This window comes from Malaclemys terrapin, chromosome 10 (genome assembly GCF_027887155.1).
Source record: "Malaclemys terrapin pileata isolate rMalTer1 chromosome 10, rMalTer1.hap1, whole genome shotgun sequence".
In the NCBI taxonomy this organism is placed as follows: Eukaryota; Metazoa; Chordata; order Testudines; family Emydidae; genus Malaclemys; species Malaclemys terrapin.
This window is the reverse complement of record NC_071514.1, coordinates 28,657,421-28,673,757: the sequence shown is the minus strand read 5'-3', so window position 1 is coordinate 28,673,757 and position 16,337 is coordinate 28,657,421. Positions and strand designations below refer to the sequence as shown.

Below are 16,337 nucleotides of genomic sequence, written 5' to 3'. Positions count from 1 at the left end.
CTAATCAGGATGTAAATCAGCAGAGAGTAAACCTGGATTTAAATAATCAATTTAAATTGTGTTTTTCAGTTGTTCTTTTTAGTTATTTTCTTAAGGAAAGGTTGATTCTCATTGGTTGGTAACCATTTAAAAATGTCGATTTGCAACTATATGATATCTGTACTTGGTTCAAGAAAAGAGGTTACCTCACCCAGCTTGTCTCTTTAATGTCCTGGGATCAACACAACTACAACAACACTGCAAACACACATTTATTTAAGCAATCATGTAGTTTTACTTGCATTTATTCAGATTATTAATTTTTACATATTTTATTATGATAGAAAATGGCAAATGATAGATTTCTTATTTACAAGCTCAATTTATTCTTTTACTTGTGGTTTGTGTCAAACTCTGTCTAGTTGGAAATTCAAATTCAATTGAAATGCACAAAAACAGCATTTTAGGCATTTAAGTTTCTTTAGGAAAAAGCACAGTCATTTAAAAAAAAAGTATGTATAAAGTAGCGATTGCTTGCTGTATTGTCTTTCTACTGCTATTCAGTGAAAGCTTAATGAAGCTGGCGTATTTTTATCTGACGTCCGGGAGGTGTGAAGTTATGTAGAATACAGTTGAATTATAAAATTAATTTCCTGTTTAGCTAAGGTAACGGTTTGGTGTCCTATTTCTTTTTCTTTCCTTCCCCCAAAGAGCCATTTTGCCATTCTTGTCAGTGCCTATGGTGGTATGGATGGGTGCACACACAGCCCAAATAATCTTTTCCAATGTGCTGGAAAAAAGAGCCCTCATTTTTCACTGATGCTACTCACATAACGGATAGTTAAACATAGTCAACCTTCAGTGAAGCATCTAAAATACAGAGAGGTAGCCAAAGGAACGTGGAGAAGACAAATATGAAGGGATATTTTAGCTAAACTTTCCCAGTATGATTTTCCCCTAACTTTGCCCAGTTTATGATGCATTTTTATGACATCATTCAGCCTGGGTTTGATATTAAATGTGGTTCATGTATGGATTTTGATATCAATAAAGCCAGCCAACAAATAACATCAGGCACTTTGGGCCTGATCCAAAGCCCATTGAAACCAATGGCAGTCTTTCCACTGACTTCAATGGGCTTTGCATCAGGTCTTTTATCTGGGAAAGACGTTGGGGAGAATTTTTGCAACACTGATTATAAAGACAAGTTACAAAGACCAAACAAGGCAAGAGTGCCTATAGACTGTCAGGACCTATGGGTGATGAATGATTTATCACATCTAATCCACTTAAAAGTCTAAGCTTATACAGATGGAAATGATGCTTTTTTTTACAAACATAAAGCTCCGTCCCTCTTTCTTTTTATCATTCCAAGATATGTGCAATATTGATGCTTCCAAACATTTAGGTTCCCCCTTCCCACTGCCACCCTGTTTCTTTTGTTACTGTGTTTTGAATTTTTAAGGCCCTGAGAACCTGCAGTGTGCAGGCACACATGCACATGCTTAACTTTCCGCATGTGAGTAGTCCCATTAAAATCAGTAACTCTGGCAGTGTAAAGATGCCTTAAAGTGGGTTTAAAATACAAAGTGGGTATAAATTGCCTTTCCACACTCTTTAAGCACTTCACCACACTCCATATGCTTCCATAGTGGTGTAAAAGAATCTTAGTGTAAATGAAAATCAGACGTCAGTACCCTGACATACTAAAGGTTTTCGAAAAGGTTCTGCAGCAGGCAAGAGAAGACATTTTCTCTAGTGATCAGATATTCACTGGGTGTACTTGTGTACTTGTACACTGGAGGAAATAGTAACTTTTTGTGGATGTGTCTAAGGGTATGTCTACACTACGAAATTAGGCCTAATTTATAGAAGTCGATTTTTTAGGAAGCGATTTTATACAGTCGATTGTGTGTGTCCCCACTAAGCGCATTAAGTCGGCGGAGTGCGTCCACAGTACTGTGGCTAGTGTCGACTTTCGGAACGTTGCACTGTGGGTAGCTATCTCACAGTTCCTGCAGTCTCCACTGCCCATTGGAATTCTGGGTTGAGCTCCCAATGCCTGATGGGGCAAAAACATTGTTGCAGGTTGTTTTGGGTACATGTCGTCAGTCGCCCCTCCCTCCGTGAAAGCAATGGCAGACAATCGTTTCATGCCTTTTTTCCATGCGGGTGCCATACTGCTTTCAGCAGACGGGTGCAGTTGGACTGCTAACTGTCATCATCGAATGACCGCTTCCGCTGCCACTCTGCTTTCCTGGTGCCATGAATCCACCCCGCAGGTCCTCTCATCATTCTGAATAAATATCTATTCTCATGGCATCTGCTGCAACTCTGCTCTCCTACTCTTGTCTCGCCATACCACGGCAAGCGTGCAGCACGCTCAGCTCAGCTAAGGGACACCGCCACTGTTGTGTCCTGGTGCTGCTGGGAGCAGATGGTGCAATAGGTCTGCAAAACTGGTCTTCCAACCACCACTTCTGCTGCCTCTCTGCTCTCCTGCTCTTGTCTCGATCGATAGTGAATTTCTCCATGTTGGCTGTCATGGGCTCCCTCTTCCACTTCAACTCTGCTTTCCTGCGCTCATGAATCCACCTCACAGGTCCTCTCATTGTTCTCTATAAATATCTATTCTCGTGGCATCTCTCTATAAATATCTATTCCATCATCCAATGCTTCCGCTGCAACTCTGCTCTCCTGCAGAAGCCATACCACGGCAAGCATGGAGCCCGCGCAGATCACCGTGGTAATTATGCGCATTGTAAACACCTCGTGCGTTATCCTGCAGTATGTGCAGAACCAGAAGCTGCAAAAGCAGGCAAGGAGGCAACGGCAGTGCGGTGACAAGAGTGATGAGGAAATGGACACAGACTTCTCTCAAAGTACGGGCCCCGGCAATTTGGACATCCTGGTGGCAATGGGGCAGGCTCATGCTGTGGGACGCCGATTCTGGGCCCGGGAAACAAGCACAGACTGGTGGGACCGCATAGTGTTGCAAGTCTGGGATGAGGGGGGAGGGATAGCTCAGTGGTTTGAGCATTGGCCTGCTAAAACCGGGGTTGTGAGTTCAATCCTTGAGGGGGCCATTTAGGGATCTAGGGCAAAAATCTGTCTGGGGATTGTTCCTGCTTTGAGAAGGGGGTTGGTCCCCTGAGGTCCCTTCCAATCCTGATATTCTATGATCTATGATTCCCAGTGGCCGCAAAACTTTCGCATGCGTAAGGGCACTTTCATAGAACTTTGTCACTTGCTTTCCACTGCCCTGAAGTGCAAGCATACCAAGATGAGAGCAGCCCTCACAGTTCACAAGCAAGTGGCAATAGCCCTCTGGAAGCTTGCAACGCCAGACAGCTACCGGTCATTCGGGAATCAATTTAGAGTGGGCAAATTTACTGTGGGGGCTGCTATGATCCAAGTAGCCAACGTGATCACTGAGCTGCTGCTATCAAGAGTAGTGACTTTGGGAAATGTGCAGATCATAGTGGATGGCTTTGCTGCAATGGGATTCCTTAACCGTGGTGGGGCAATGGACGGAACGCATATCCCTATCTTGGGACCGGACCACCTTGGCAGCCAGTGCATAAACCGAAAGGGGTACTTTTCAGTGCTGCTGCAAGCACTAGTGGATCACAAGGGCTGTTTCACCAACATCAACGTGGGATGGCCGGGAAAGGTACATGATGCTTGCATCTTCAGGAACTCTGGTCTGTCTGAACAGCTGCAGCAAGGGACTTACTTTCCAGACCAGAAAATAACCATTGGGGATGTTGAAATGCCTATAGTTATCCTTGGGACCCAGCCTACACCTTAATGCCATGGCTCATGAAGCCATACATGGGCACCCTGGACAGTAGTCAGGAGCTGTTCAACTATAGGCTGAGCAAATGCAGAATCGTGGTAGAATGTGCATTTGGACATTTAAAAGCGCACTGGCACAGTTTACTGACTCGCTTAGACCTCAGCGAAACCAATATTCCCATTGTTATTACTGCTTGCTGTGTGCTCCACAATATCTGTGAGAGTAAGGGGGAGACATTTATGGTGGGGTGGGAGGTTGAGGCAAATCGCCTGGCCACTGATTATGCGCAGCCAGACACCAGGGCGGTTAGAAGAGCACAGCAGGGCGCGCTGCGCATCAGAGAAGCTTTGAAAACCAGTTTCATGACTGGCCAGGCTACGGTGTGAAAGTTCTGTTTGTTTCTCCTTGATGAAAACCCACTCCCTTGGTTCACTCTGCTTCCCTCTAAGCCAACCGAGACCTCCTCCCTTCAATCACTGCTTGCAGAGGCAATAAAGTCATTGTTGTTTCAAATTCATGCATTCTTTATTAATTTGTCACACAAATAGGAGGATAACTACCAAGGTAGCCCAGGAGGGGTGGGGGAGAAGGGAAGGACAAGGCCACACTGCACTTCAAAACTTATTGAATGCCAGCCTTCTGTTGCTTGGGCAGTCCTCTGGGGTGGAGTGGTTGGGTGCCCAGAAACCCCCCGCCTTGCAAGTTCTTGGGCATCTGGGTGAGAGGGATATGGAACTTGGGGAGGAGAACGGTCAGTTACACATGGGGCTGCAGCGGTGGTCTGTGCTCCTGCTGCCTTTCCTGCATCTCAACCATACGCCGCAGCATATCAATTTGATCCTCCAGTAGCCTCAGCATGGCATCCTGCCTCCTCACATCACGCTGCCGCCACCTATCATCTTGCTCCCGCCACCTCTCCTCTTGCTCCTGCCATCTGTCCTCTCGCACGTCCCTCCTGTCCTCGCATTCATTTTGTGCTTTCCTGGACTCTGACATTGTCTGCCTCCACGCATTTTGCTGAGCTCTTTCAGTGTGGGAGGACTGCATGAGCTCAGAGAACATTTCATCATGAGTGCGTTTTTTTCACCTTCTTAGCTGTGCTAGCCTCTGGGACGGAGATGATAGGGGGAGCGTTGAAACATTTCCAGCTGCAGGAGGGAAAAAAAAGGGAGAGTCTTATTTAAAAAGACACACATTTTTTAGAGAACAGTGGGTAGACTCTTTCACGGTGAACCAAGCTGTTAACATTACATAGCACATGTGTTTTCGGTACAAGGTTGCATTTTGCCTCTGAATGTCTCCTTAATAAAATTCCCCTATTTCAACCAGGTGACCATGAATGATATCACTCTCCTGAGGATAACACAGAGAGATAAAAAATGGATGTTGCTTGAATGCATTCCAGTAGCTGTACTGGCCATGAGTGCATCCCAAGTCTTCATGTTTAATGATAAATTTGCCCTGCTTGCTTTTAAAACATGTATTATATTTACAAAGGTACACTCAGCAGAGGTGCCTTCTCCACCTTCAAGGTCCAGGAGCCTGCCTTGGGAGGGCTGGGAGAATATTGTCTCCAGGGTGATAAACAGTTCCTGGCTGTCGCAGAGAACACTTTCTCCACTTGTCTGCTGTATGCTACCCTCCTTCTCCTCCTCCTCCTCATCTTCCTCGTCCCCAAAATCCTCATCCCTGTTGTGTGAGACTCCCACCTTGCAGGAGTCCACAAACAGGGGTGGGATAGTGGTGGGGGCACCCCCTAAAATTGCATGCAGCTCATCATAGAAGCGGCATGTCTGGGGGTCTGACCCGGAGCGGCCATTTCTTCTGTTTTTTTGGTAGGCTTGCCTGAGCTCCTTAAGTTTCATGTGGCACTGCTGCGGGTCCCTGTTATAGCCTCTGTCCTTCATGCCCTTGGAGATTTTTTCAAATACTTTGGCATTTCATCTTTTGGAACGGAGTTCTGATAGCATGGATTTGTCTCCCCATACAGCCATCGGATTCATGCTCCCGTTCGGCCCATGCTGGAGCTCTTTTGTGATTCTGGGACTCCACGGTCACCTCTGCTGATGAGCTCTGCACAGTCACCTATGCTGATCAGCTCGCCACGCTGGCCAAACAGGAAATGAAATTCAAAAGTTTGCGGGGCTTTTCCTGTCTACCTGGCCAGTGCATCTGAGTTGAGAATGCTGTCCAGAGCGGTCACAATGGAGCACTCTGAGATAGCTCCCAGAAGCCAATACCGTTGAATTGCATCCACACTACCCCAAATTCGACCTGGCGATGTCGATTTCAGCGCTAATCCCCTCGTCGGGGAGGAGTACAGAAATCGATTTTAAGAGCCCTTTAAGTCGCCAAAAATGGCTTCGTCGTGGGGACGGGTGCAGGGTTAAATCAATCTAGCACTGCTAAATTCGACCTAAACTCATAGTGTAGACCAGGGCTAAGCAATTTTTCATACCCCAAGTCCTTACATACTACATAGGGTTCTCTTCAAAACAGAATTGTAGCATTAGAGGTGTGTACATCTGAAAAATGTCCAAATATTTTCTAAGAACATATTTTGCTATTTAATGAATCAGTCTCTTCTATGCCAAAAAATACCCAATGGGATATTTTCCATAAAGATACTTGAAAAGGTTAATCATAAGGCTTATAAGGGAGTATAATATCTGAAAAAGTACTTTAGGCTCATAACTAGAGTAAAAATCTTCACTAATGCTTATCCCATGCAGATGACTCTTCTAAATTAGGTACTGACAAGTAGTGAAACCTTATCAAGAGCCATGTGTAGAAATACAACACAGAGACATTTTATCCTATGGGAGACCTCTAAGAACCTCTTATGGAAAGTATGCTGCTGTTGGTGGGTGTGGGCTAATTGTGCAGTTGGATGAATAATGAAATGTTTGCAAATATTAATGAATAATTTATTTGGTTGTAAATGGAATATTATTATTTAATCAGTACATTGTATCTGCCTTGGTAGATAGAACACTATTTGAGCAGGTCTACCTAGCCACTGAATCATGGATCTCAAATAAGACAACTTTACAAAAGGAATGTAAACCAAACTCATGGATGAGTTTCACAGAATAAGAAATGTTTTGGGAATACTGCTAGTCTTTATACTGCATTTTGCTCTTTTGCTGAGATAGCTTCAGGGATAAGTCAGCTATAAATTGTCTCTTAATCTCATAGCAAACACCTTGTCCTGAGATGTGAATTGTCTGGTCCCAAAGTGTATAAAAAGCACGTTAGCACATAGATGTTATCATTTTCAGCAGAAGACATTCATAGCTTTTCTGCAATAATAAGGCTTTTATTTATATATATAAAAAACAAAAAAATGAAATAAGTGTATATCAATAGAATGTTTGCCACTCTAGATTTGGTAATAATTATATTTGCAGATTTAATCTCAGAATGATAGGTCTATATCATTCTGCCAAACCTATTTGTGTCCATGAACACACGTCTTCCTTCAACTGTAAAATCAACTATAGCTCTTTTTTGGCTCTTGGTCTACTCATCCAGTACGTCTTAGAAATACTTTCTAACCATATAAACAGTTATTTGATTTGGGCCAGATCAATTGTGCATAAAAGTTAGAGAAGGAGAGATTCCTACTGATTTCAGTGAGTGCTGGATTAAGTATTTGATGCTGACTGCCCTGCACCTTTAAGTGGGGGAGTGGGGGCAACTTGGATGGCTAGCTGAATGAAGGGAACACTGCTTTTTGGCGGAGGGGGGAGATGAAAACTGTTGCAAAAGGGGACAGTGTGGTTGCTGACTCATCCCCTAGGAATGCACTGTTTAAAAGGGGCAGCCCAGTGCCTAAACCTTCCTTTTACACAGAGCAGTCTGAAGCAGCCAAGCTAATTGCTGGCCCCTCCTTGTGGCAGATGTCCAGTGCAGGTACTCCATAGGAAAGGTATACAGCGACTGGATAAATGGCTTGGAAAAGGACTTAAAAAGAGGAGTTTGTTAATCATAGAATATCAGGGTTGGAAGGGACCTCAGGAGGGCATCTAGTCCAACCCCTGCTCAAAGGGGGACCAATCCCCAGACAGTTTTTTTTACCCCAGTTCCCTAAATGGCTCCCTCAAGGATTGAACTCACAACCCTGGGTTTAGCAGGCCAATGCTCAAACCACTGAAGGAACGAATGGGGGGCAGTTGGGGACTCCTATGATAGGTATGGCAGGGAGCCAACCCCCCATTCTTATAGCCCACCTTAACCCTCCTACCGGGGGGGGGGGGGGGGGGCGGGGAAGGTGGTATGGTCCCAGCAATAAATTTGCTGGAGGGACCTGGATAGAAAAAGATGGGGAGCTGGTGGGAGCCCCCTCCCAGATATGGTAAGGTCCCGGCAATACATTTGCTGGAGGGACTTGGATGGAAAAAGAGGGGGAGCTGGTAAAAGCCCCTGGGTAATTACAGAATAAACACAGGTTACCCACACTGTACACTTTTATCTGCCAGATAGTCCCAGACATCTAATAATAATGTTGCGGCGTAATTAAACCCATGTCAAATGTCTCCTGTCCTTCTTTTGGTATAGCCAGATGATGTGATATGTGGGTGGATCAAGTCCTTTCCCTTCATTCAGAAGGGAAGTGTGTTGAGAAGACTATAAATCTCTCTCTCAGTACTGTTACTTCGAGTTGATTTTTCTCTCTCTTTTAGAGGAATTTTGGAATGTGTGGCATACCGAATTAATGGTACAATTCCCAATAGCACACAGATGTTGTAACTATGGTAATTCATCCCTTGGTGTACTGTAACTGTATCTTAGGAAGCAACAACAACAAGAAAAAGGATAATTTTAATGGAATGCTACCAACACATTTTACACATGGAAGCAAAGAGCCACATGATCATAGGAAAGCTATTGATAGTCTCCTCAGTTGCTCAGCGCATTTGTTTGACTATTGTAAAACTTGGTCATACTACACCACCATATTATTTCATCCTGTCACATTTGATCTTGCAATGCTTTTATTGTTACACTGTATATAAAACATAAACAAAAAGGTTGGCGGGGAGAAAATAGAGGAATTGAGTAGGTTTGTTTTACAAACCAACCAGCTAGCAGCATCTGCCTGGCCCTGTGACCATATTTCCTCATACAGTCAATTGTTAAAATTGTCCCACGATGCTGGAAGAAAGACAGGAGGCAATGGATGTGGCTTAATAAGGCCTCAACTTTAGTCACCTAAAATATCTGAAAGTACTTGCAGTAAATTGTACAGTACAAGTCATCATTATTTCCCCTAATTATTTCCACCTGTCTAGGGGACTAGCCATCCCCCTTTCCAACCTGGTCCCAGCCAGCCCATTGCTGGGACCCTACCTCATATAAAGATTAAGGGGGCAGAAAAGGAAAGAGGGTTGATTCTCTGCTGTACCAGACATAGAAGTCCCAATCCCCCCTTTCCCAGCTTCCTTAAGGGATGCTTTCATGTGATCTTGAAGGAAGGAATTAACACAAAGAATTTAGCACTTAAGCCACTGAGTTATTCTCCCTAACAGGGAGCTCCAACCTTGTATTCATTTGGATTCTGCTGTTGTTAGGTTTGATTTGTTGAGCTCCCATTTCAAGCTGTGATGTGGATGTAACCAGTACAATGCTGAATGAATTAACTGGGGTAACCTCATCAGTGTGCATTTTTTGATATTGCCATGAACTGATATGTCTTTCTCCGAGGTAACTCCTTTCCCTGTGAGGAAGGAGTGGCACCTACGCAAAGTCTGCACCGATTTGACAGACTCCCTGGGCTCTTGTAGTATTATGAATCTCCTTGACATCCGTTAATTGGTTTGTTGACACTTTGTGAATCAGGGTGTCAGGTCCCTCCCCACAAATTGCAGATCACCAAATTCCAAAGCTCTGTAAATCTTTCCTTACTGAACCCCTGATTACACCACACTCCCAATATACACCTCTAAATGTTCAAGGTGCTAGGAGCTAGTTGCTCTGCATTAAGACAAAATAGGTCAATAAAGAACCAGGATTTCTCGAGATCTCACTGCACCAGGATGGGCTTATCACTGGTTCCCTGTACCAGCTCTCCAATTCCGTCCACCTAATACTCTGAGTGATTTGAAGAACTGCCCATTACCAGTGTGGACCCCTGCCTGAATTGCATCCTTTGCACCTGATTTCATTCTGGTAGGTAGTCACTGCCACTAGGACAGGAAAGAATGCCCATAGTCTTATGCTCCCATCCTTTCCCAGATCCATTCTGGTAGGTAGTCACTGCCACTAGGACAGGAAAGAATGCCCATAGTCTTATGCTCCCATCCTTTCCCAGATCCAGTGATCACTGCTCAACTCCCAGGCCTGACTCTGACATCCCATCCTCCCTTCAAAGAAACTCTCTTGCACTGACTAAGGGATTGTGCAGTTCTCAGTAAAACCTCCATCTCTTAATTTTCCCTCGGTACATTGGATCTGGTCATGAGGGAGGAGGCAGCCAATTGCTAAATGTAAAATACCCATTCCAAATGCACCATCTGGGGTATGAAATTGAAGATGGCCAAACTTGTAGTTCTTGCAAAGTAATCTTGTGTGCTTTTTGTTCTCTTAGACAACTCCCGGAATCCTGCCAGTTTAGAAACAGTGCCTAGCTCTAACTTATCTCCAGACAAGGGAGCCTAGTGGGTGGGAGGGAGCAGGAGGCAGGCTTTCTGTATTTCGTTTGCTGTCAGTACTCATCATTTACCAACTGATGTACCCTTATAGGGTTAACAACCCCTTTTCTTCTGGACAAAGGACCCACCGTATACAGTTGGAGTAATCACATTTTCCGAAATGGGTGCCTGAAATTAGGCTTCTAGTCTTGTAATTAAACATCTAGTTACTCTGAAATTATTATTCAGTAGTTTCCAGTCATGCAATTATCATGGAAATTTATCAACTCAGGCATAAAATCTCATGCTTCAGGGGGAAAAAATATATTATTCATTGCCCAAAAGTAAAAACTGATCACTCTGGAGGAGTGGGAGGATAACATGTTGCAAGGCTGTTTTAGAAGTATTAATGTTAAATAGTATTGGTGTTGATCTACTGTCTTTAAAATGAGTATTCAGAATCATTTAGAGCATCATGTGATTAAGAATTCAAGTGGGTGTCTCATCTCTAAAGGCTTTGGGATGAACTCTCTATATTGCCTACAGTACTATAATGTGTAGCAGCTTTTATAATCCCATTTAGAGTTTTCTGTTTCACTATATGCAGTTCTCTATCTGAGGGGCTAATTTTGCTTCTTGAAGTGCTTAATCTTTCTGTACGTAGGTACTGTCTCATTCAAAACTCACCATATGCAACTTTTTAGACTTTTTAGACAGGAATTTGGTTTATATAATGGGCGTATTAGAGCCCTGGTGAAAGCGCTGTACAAGAAGGAATGTTTATACATCTACCTTTCAAGTCTGTTCTTCCCAATATAATCGTTTCCTTCTTTTTGTTGTCATAAGTCTTTCAAGCAGACATTTCATGGAATTCTGGTAAACACTTTAATAACTGGGTTCAATTAGATAGAACAAATACAATACATTTCTATTTGCAGTTTGGCATCAGCTTTGGTTCAGTTTCTTCTTTTCCCAGTTGGTTCACCTATCCTTGTGTGATTTCCAGCTCTTTTGGCAAGCCCAAGATTCCACTACTTAAGCCCGTTCTTGTCAGTGAAGCACTGAAAATGCCAAGAGCATTGAGGATAATAAAGCTTCCCCTTTGCTGGAGATCCTCTCAACATCCAGGTGGTTCCTCAAAAGAGTTAGTGTTGAGGGGATGATATAAAAAATTATCAGTAAAAAGTGATTCCCCCCGTAAAGACAAAAATGGGTTTTAGTAGGAATGCTTCTTGCCTCTGTTACTGGATAAACTCTGGGGAGCTGGTATTCGCGCAGTTTGTGTGTAAGACAGAGTGTTTTAGAGAAATCTGTTGGCTAATACATTTAGTAGTTGTTATGTTTACTGACGTAGGTTAATGTATTTTAGGCCTGTTCTGGTTCCTGTTGTCTTCAGATGGAGAGACATGACATCATGCTACAAGTTCAAATATTGCACTAGGGCAGGTCAACACTGAAACTGGTTCACATGTTTTTCTTAACATGGGCTTCTGGCTGTTTCCTGTCTCTGTGAAAGCATAATGTAGATAATGACTGAAACAGCAGGTGTAATTAAGACAAATCCTGTCATTTGCTCAAATGTGAAAAATATTTAGGTTTTGTGATCCAGACGGGTGTCAACACAGGATAGCTGAAAAGTCTTACAAGAAACTCACCAAATACATTTTTACAGCCCTCCTTGGCTCTTAAAACCTAATGTCTCTCACATGTCCCTGGTGTTTTACAGAAATGAGCTTTACTCACCATCATTTATAGATTTTAAAGATGTACCATATTGGTCTTGATTTATGAGGAGTCTAGTAAAGATTCATACTTGTCAACCCCTGTTATGTGTTACCTCTCAAACTGTCCATATCTGAATGAAGAGGTCTTTGCCTGAGTCCAGATGCAAATTTAATTGAAGATGTTTTCATATTTCTGAGTGGCACAGTGATCTTTTTGTCTGCTTAGTGCATTATTTCTTTCTGAAATAGGTTAACTGTGAAATTTATCAATTTACTTTGTTTGGAGGTATGGCACCATATTCCAGCTTTGCCTGAAAAACAAACAAAAAAAAGCCAAGTCCCTGTTTGATCCTATAAGAGGCCCCATCTGGACAGAACCAGATAGACTTCAGTGGGCCTCCACTCATGATCAGGGATCTACTTGCATGGAGCTCATTACAATATTGAATGCTGAAGTTGCACTTAAAAAAATTGGACATTCAAATACAATACACTCTTGACTTAAGAGTCCTATGTTTTGCTGAGGCACTGGGTTGATGATTTGTATTGTGCAGTTTTGTAGAATAAAGACTGGAATGGGATTGGGGAAGACTTATTCTGTTGAAGTTAGTAGAACTCATAAGATAAAAAGATCTGTCTATTGATAAACCTGATTTTTCAATATGAAGATTTCCAACCCTCCATAATGACACAGTGCCATTTTAAAACTGTCAAGCATGTGTTTACATTTTGTATCAAAACTTCTGATCCCAAGTGATGGGCATAAAATGTGTTTTCACATATTAAAAGCTCTCTCACATCATAAACAAATAATATAATGCATTTTATAGCACCTTCTACTTGAGATCCTCAGAAAACTTTATATACTTCAATGAATCTGGCCTCATTAGTCCTTTATCATGTCCTATGTTTGTCTGAGAAGTCAGAATATCAGTCAAAAATTTCCAGTGCAAATTAAGGATTAAATTCCCATTGTCAGCATAATGAAGCTGAGCACATTCATCTAAAGGTCAGAAATTGGCCCCAGGACTTTTTCCTTGTTTGTTTGCTATTTAAAATAAAGACGTGTACAGAGGCTTCTCCTGGGTGAGGACCACATCATGTAACAGTGCAACAGGTTTTCTTTCACATTAACTATAGTAGCAGTTATCAAACTGTGGGTTGGGACCCCAAAGTGGGTCACAACCCCATTTTAATGGGGTTGCCAGGGCTGGTGTTAGACTTGCTAGGGCCCAAGCCCAAGCCCCACCACACGGGGCTGAAGCCTGAGAGCTTCAGCCCTGGGCATCAGGGCTCAGGTTACAGGCCCCGTGCCTGGAACTGAAGGCCTTGGGCTTCGGTTTTGGTCCACCCTGCCTGAGGGGGTGGGGTTTGGGCTTTGGCCCCCCCACCCAGGGGGTGGGGCTTGGGCACGCTTAGGCGTCGGTCCCCCTCTCCTGGGGTCGTGTAGTAATTTTTTTGTCAGAAGGAGGTTGCGATGCAATCAAGTTTGAGAACCACTGAACTATAGTATCAAAATCTTAAATACGAAACCTTCTCCTCTCTCACCCCAAGCCTGACCACAAAGTTCTATTTCAAAATAAGCAAAAAACAGGACAACATTCCCTCTGCTAGTATAAAAAGTTAAAGGGCACAGCTATAAAAATGCATTGCAATTTACAGTTCCCTGGGGAGTTCAAGGACTCTCTACTGCTGGTGTAAACAGCTCCAGTTGTACAGCGCATGGTCAGTGAAAACCACCACACAATATTGTCTAAAAATAACAATAAATGTATATAACTGCAGGCAGGGACTACTTAATTTGTTCCATAACATGACAGATTACATCTTGAGAATGAAAGCAACAGAGAGTCCTGTGGCACCTTTAAGACTAACAGATGTATTGGAGCATAAGCTTTCATGGGTGAATACCCACTTCGTCAGACGCATGTGAGTCTTGAGAATTAGTGTGTATTGCTCATACTTCAGCATCCAGGGGTCTAATCTAGAGGTCACATTTAAGACATGAGTGGATGTTCTTTGTTAGGGAAGATCATTTTGTACAAATCAAGCTTTGATATATGTGCTAAATAAGAGCTCACAGAGGAACATAGTCCCAGCTGTGTCCAAGCTGTGTTCAACATCAGGGAGTGGTTGTAGTTCCTCAATCCTGAGCTGCCAAGCACTGGTGCAAGCTAGAGTTTCAGGGGTGCAGCTCTTACAGATGTCACTGGCATCAGGTTCTTCTGGGACTCTCTAACAGTGGCGAAATGTTATAGTGGGATTCTGCTCTGTCCCTTATACAGAAGATCCCAGAAACATTCAGTCCTCGTTCTGGGGTTGAGGGTAGCTGTCACAAGGGTCAGCAGGTTTCCAATGACAGAATCCCTCTTGGATGAATTTCTCTCCATCTCCAACCATTTTACGTCCGCTTTGCAATATTTAATTGACCAGAGGATCTGGCCCTAAAGATTCTCGCTAATAAGTAGTTGGAAAATAAGGTGACATTTCATTCTTCAGCTTTCAAGGAGGAGGAGAACTATTTGAAATACAATAAATAAGAATAATTTGAGTCAATGTCTTTGTTATACCTGTAAAAACCCTTTGAAGGCAATTTAGTTCAATCAATTTAATTTTCCTTAGAAATACTATAATCAAACTTTTACATTTTCTGTGGGAGCCTAGTGGGCTACTTGTTAAGTAGGTTTTGAAGAGTATAAAGAAGTGTTGGTGTACAAATAGTTTTTGGGAAAAGCAACTTCCTAAAACTGGAAAGATGCACTGAATCAAATGGGTCCAGAAATAAGTTCCTGCAGAGTTAAATACCAGATACCTCAGCTTATAGCCTATGCAATCCCATTCAAGTCAATTCCTCTATGAGTTGCACAGGATGCAAGTCTGAGCAAAATGTGGTCCAATAACCCAAATAAGCCCCATAATATATAAACAATCCTTTAAAAGAAAATGTTTAATATAAATCAAAGTCAGGTCTATTTTTGGCTACTTTTGCTACTTTGGAGATCTTCTATCTTGTATTAAAATTTGATGTTGTAGGTTAATTGTGAATCATTGGTAAATTTTGCAGAGATTTAAGTGTTTGTGATTTAGATACTATTCAATATTTGGGGCAAAATTCCCTCTACTGGTGTAAATGGGCAAAATTGCATTGAAGTAAAGAGAGCTGCAGACATTTACACCAAAAGAAAACATGGCCTCTGAATGATTCTCTTTTTCCCTTTGAAGTAATTATAATATTACCAATAAAATGTAAATCAAATAAGGTTTTGTAATTGGCACTCACTTGTTATGTAAAACCAGGAGAGTTTTCATACCTAACATTAAACATAGCTTCCTTCAGTTCTGTACACTGGAGTTCCCATTGCAGAATAGCAACAGGATAATAAACCACATTGTCTGTCAAGATAAAAACAGACCTTGGTGCATTAAAACTACTAGGTATCTGCTAGTGATCGAGCTCTGAGTGATGAGACAAAATTAAAAGAACTAGGAACGGTAAAATTAGAAGTGAGCCAAACTTTTCCAGAAATATGCTCCATGGGTCTCTAAGGAGGGACTCTACCGGCAGGGCTGGTATTCATCTACTCTTTTGCTGATTACTTGTCACTACCAAATCCAGTAGAGATGAGATATCTGAACTCTAGATATCATCTTACACAACTGGATCTCTGCTCAATGTGAATTTCACTCTATTAGAGGAAACCTCAGTTGTAGGAATAGTTACAAAATAAATAGATTATTTTAAACAATTATTTAATATAGATGAGAGACAGAAAGGTATTTGGGCTGTATATGTTGGCAGAGTTCACTTACACTGAGAGGACAATAGAATACAGAATAACTTAGGTGAGTATGAGCAAAAGAAGCACCACAGCATGAGAATCTGATATAGGCCATGAGATAACAGGTGCTTTAACTGCAAGGTGACTAACACAAAGATTATCCAAATATGTGATAGACTGGTGCTAGGCAGAATATACCTTCTCACGTGGACGTGGTGATACTTTTCATTTATTTGTACTGCATATGGAAAGTGCTTTTTTTTTGTTTCCTGCTACCCCTGGAAATTATTAGAATGACCATGAACCCCCAGTGTGCTTCTTTGGCCTAGCCCTTGATAATAACCCCACATTAACAACCAGACCAATACAGTACAAGCTAAACAAAGTCCAGTTTTTGGCAGTTGAAAGAGGGGGTGGGGAATAT

The 16,337-nt window shown here is 42.4% G+C and overlaps 1 protein-coding gene across 3 annotated transcripts in view; it reads left to right on the top strand.

Moving 5' to 3' along the window:
* Nucleotides 1-16,337, top strand: part of THSD4 (thrombospondin type 1 domain containing 4) — a 641,818-nt gene that overhangs the window by 458,110 nt on the left and 167,371 nt on the right. The gene's annotated exons all lie outside the window — the stretch shown is intronic.